The sequence below is a fragment of the Schistocerca nitens genome, chromosome 4 (assembly GCF_023898315.1).
Source record: "Schistocerca nitens isolate TAMUIC-IGC-003100 chromosome 4, iqSchNite1.1, whole genome shotgun sequence".
NCBI lineage: Eukaryota > Metazoa > Arthropoda > Insecta > Orthoptera > Acrididae > Schistocerca > Schistocerca nitens.
In genome coordinates, this window is record NC_064617.1 from 830,969,924 (window position 1) to 830,974,443 (window position 4,520).

General features: G+C 46.4%; 1 non-coding gene across 1 annotated transcript; it reads right to left on the reverse strand.

Moving 5' to 3' along the window:
- Positions 1 to 688: 688 nt before the first annotated feature.
- Trnat-agu (transfer RNA threonine (anticodon AGU)) lies at positions 689 to 760 on the reverse strand. Its single transcript has one exon. It is a non-coding gene; the product is annotated as a tRNA-Thr (tRNA).
- Positions 761 to 4,520: the final 3,760 nt, after the last annotated feature.

Sequence of the window (4,520 nt, forward strand, 5' to 3'; positions counted from 1 at the left end):
ACTATGGGACTTAACATCTGAGGTCATCAGTCCCCTAGAACTTAGAACTACTTGAACCTAACTAACCTAAGGACATCACAAACATCTATACCCGAGGCAGGATTCGAACCTGCGACCGTAGCGGTCGCGCGGTTCCGCACTGAAGCGCCAATACCGCTCGGCCACATCGGCTGGCCGCAGCTTCAAGATTAGCCACTTCGACAGCAGTTCAGACTTTTGTCAGTTAAGAGATAAGCAGTCACTGCAAAGATTATTATTTCGTATGTCGCCCTTTGCTTGCGACACATCCGTGTAATTGCCATAGTTAAGTATTGTATTTGATTGATTGTAATAAAACTCATTAATACGAGTTGTTTGATTGTTTGTCTAGCGTACCGAGTAGGTAGGATTCCTAGACACTTCAAGGGCGAGTGGAAAGGAGTGCTTAGGAAGACTCCTCTAGAAGAGGAGACTGGCTTAGAAGCAAATACAAAATAGGAATACATTTTCGTACAATTCGTTAAGAGTAATTCTAAATAATCTCGACTAGAATGCATTCGAAGAAAGACTTGCTTTAAGTGTGCTCAGAAAATTCTAAGGGCTGGTTTCCATGGTAGAACGCATGAGTAGTATTCACAGTCTTATTTTCCGCTCCGATCGACAGAAAACTGACTTTTCTCTGCAGACTGAAGCGGCGAATGAAAATTTGTACCAAGGCCATCATTCGAACCTGGGTCTCTTGCTCACTAAGCAAATGCGCTAACCACTACGCCACCCTGGTACAGTGGCTTTGCGTAACTGCATGGTATAACGCCCCCCTCCCCGCCCCCTCCTCCTCCTCCTCCTCCTCCTGAAACCAGATTCCCGTTATGTCCCACTTGGTATTCCCCCTAAACTCGAACCGCATTCCAGATGCTTTCCAACTGTGTTGGAATAGCACCTCAGCATCGAACGAAACGAGGGATCCTGCCCGAAATCCAGGCATATGTGGTTTATTGATCGAAACGGCGTTCTTGCCTGAAACCCAGGCAAAGGTGCCTAAAGCAGGATTCCCGTTTAGTTCGATGCTGAGACACCGTTAAAATACAGTTCGAAAGCCTTTGCACTTCTGTTAGAGTTTAGTGAGAATACCAAATAGGCTGAGTCGTGAATGGGAATTTGGAATGAGAAAGGAGGCTTGCTATGGTAATCCGCCCAGTTGTGCAAAGCTACTGTGCCACGGTGGCGTAGTGGTTTGCGTGTCTGCCTACTGAGCAGAACACCCGGGTTCGAATCCTGACCTAGGTACAAATTGTCATCGTCGCTTCAGCCTGCATATAAACATCTCAGATGTTTGAGACCTGAATAAGTCTTTGGAACCATACTGCTCCATTTGGTTAAAACATAAAATTAATTGATTAAGAATGGTTCATGTGGAGGCACATTAAAAACAAAGTATGCTTGCCCTGCTACATCTGTGAGATGAAAAAACCTTGTGCAATGAACCACATTCTTTATCTCGCATCTTACTGAGAGTCAAGCAATTTAGATTAAGGACGTAGGATGGAGAAAGACTTCATGTCAGGTGACAACCTATGTTTCCATTAGAAGGGAAAAGAAAGCGCGTTAAGCCTTTTTGAAACGTTCTGCACTTAGAGTGAGATTTGGAATAACCACAACCACAAATATGTTTCGCTCATGTTGTACAGTAGTCAGTTGAGCTCTCAATGAATTCATTATGAAGTCCTTAGCGTTTCCTTTAACCAGTCATGTATACAGAGAAGTTGAAAAGCTAGGAAATTGTAGCGAGGTGCAGAGAGACTGCAGAGATTCGACGGTTGCTCTAGGTATTGACAACGTAGATAAATGTACGAATTATGCGTAAATACGCAAAAAGACCCATTGTTGTATGGTTATATGATTACAGAACAATCATTCTAAGCAGTCACATACATTGAAAAGCGATTTGAAGTGCAACTCCCGCGCGACTGCTACGGTCGCAGGTTCGAATCCTGCCTCGGACATGGATGTGTGTGATGTCCTTAGGTTAGTTAGGTTTAAGTAGTTCTAAGTTCTTGGGGACTGATGACCTCTGATGTTAAGTCCCAGAGTGCTCAGAGCCATTTGAACCATATGAACCATTTTTGAAAGTGCAACTCCAAAACTAATCGCAGGTAAGACAGACGCCTGACAGATTCATAGAAGAAACCTCATGAAGTGCAGTCCATCCACGAAATTAAAATAAAAAAAAAAAAACTTACAAAATCCTCTTTAGACCACTTCTCGAACATGTGTCATCAGTCTGCGATCCGTATCAGGTAGGATTGGCATAGAAAATACCCAAGATCCAAAAAAGAACCGCACGTTTCGTTAGAGGTTTTTACGAGGGACTTTCAACAAACAATGCAACACTTTTTTTTTCTGAAATCAGGTTGGCTTTATTCACGATTCCAGTACATCATATTATTCCCCTCTCTTTTGGCTACGCAACACTATAGTTCGACACAATCTCCGTTCAATGCGACGATCTTACACCACTTTACTGGGAGGGTCCGTATGCTGGCATGGTACCACTCTACTGGTCGACGTCGGAGCCAATGTATTGCTGCATCAATAATCTCCCCATCATCCACGTACTGCGTCATTAGGCTAAGCAGATGGAAGGTGCGTGATCCGGGCTGTAGGGTGGATAAGGAAGAACAGTCCAGTGAACTTTTGTGAGCCGCTCTCGAGGGAGCAGACTTGCATAAGGTGTCGCTTTGTCTTGGAGAAGGACAAGTTCGTTTGTACTTTTGTGACGACAAACACGCTAAAGTCGTTTCTTCAGTTTCCTGAGGGTAGCAAAATACACTTGAAAGTATATCATTGCACCATGTGGGAGGACATCAATAATAATAACGCCTTCAGAGTCTCAGAACATCGTTCCATGACTTCACCGTCTGAGCGTGCGGCTTTGAACTTTATCTTCGGAGGAGAGGTTATAGGACGCCACCCCATGGGTTGCAGTTTTGTTTCTGATACGAAGTGATGAATCCATATGTCATCGCCTGTGACGATTTTCGGCAAAATATTGTCACGACCACGACCAGCCTCTTAACCTGCAACTTCAGCAATTTCGCACGGATTCTTCTTCGTTGCTCTTTATGGTCTTCTCTTGGGCGCTGACGAACCCAGCGGACACACACCTTTGACTATCCGAACTGGTGGACGAGAGTTAGCGCTACCAACAGAGACGTCCAATCGAGCAGAGAGGTTTTTGATAGTGGTCCGTCGATTACCTCGAATGAGTGTGTCCGCACGTTCCAACGCTGCAGGAATCGCAGCTGAACGCGGCCGGCTGGCGATCGGACAGGCTTGCGCGACATTGTTACGATGGTGACGGACGCTTCGCCCAACGATTCACCGTGCTTTTGTTCAGCAGCAGGTCTCCGTAGACATTCTACAAGCGTCTATGAATATCTGCGATGCTCTCGTTTTCCGCCAAAATAAAATCAGGGACAGCTCTCTGCTTGGAACACACTTCCGTTATAGGTGCTATTTTGCAGGCTAAGTACAGCGCCGCTACCTATCGGAACTTAGTGGAACTATAGGGGCTGGAACGGAAATACTCCAAGATGTCCCCCAACAGATTCCACACTTCTTTCAATCGAAACTGACTTGGGAAAAAATGTGCTGCTTTTCTTATTGAACCCCTAGTAAGCGGGAAAGCGTCAAGGAGATGCTCAGCCTTTTCCAGTGGCAGAATCTACCAGAGAGGCGTTGTACATCATGGAGCGATTTTGTTAAAATTTCGAGTGCGTTTCTAGAAGAGTCAACCAGAGTGTTGCTTGCTCCTACCAGTATCTTGCAAAAAGACCGTGAAGGCAAAATTAGCGAAATTGGAGCTCACACGGAGGCTTACCAACTGTCGTTCTTCCCGCGGGCCATTCGCGTCCAGGAAAGAGGGGACGTGATAGTGCTACACAATGTACCTGCCTCAAACAACATAAGGTGATTTTTGGAGCATAAAGGTAGATGTTACGGAATGAGTCTCTTCCCGGTTTCCCAAGTCAGCTTCAATCTGCCTGTAGTCGACCTGTTTCTCCGTATTTGGTACTGAGTCGGCAGACTTCGATCTGCGCAGGACCAACGAAATGCTTGTCCAGCTCCATCCGAAAGTACGTGCAGTACGCCACTCTCAGCCACAAATAGGACTTTTAACCAGGACGGGACCGGCAGTAGGACTGCGACGGCGCGCGCCCCCGCGGTGCGACGGCGAGGAGTGGTGTCGGGTAGGATTTTTCGTGGTGCCAGGAAGCGGTAACCGGTTAGAAAGCTGTGCCCGACCGCGCCGAGCGCCGCAAAGGCCGCGCCTCAACCTATTGTTCCGCGAGGCTGCCCGTGTCGCTGCCGGTGCCGGTGCTATGCAGTGGCTGCGGGCCCGATAGAACAAAACACAATATACAATGACACGAGAAAAGAGAATTATTTTAAGATTCTGTTCAGGTGAATAACATGACGGGTCTACCTCGTATACAGGGTGAGTCACCTAACGTTACCGCTGGATATATTTCTTAAACCAC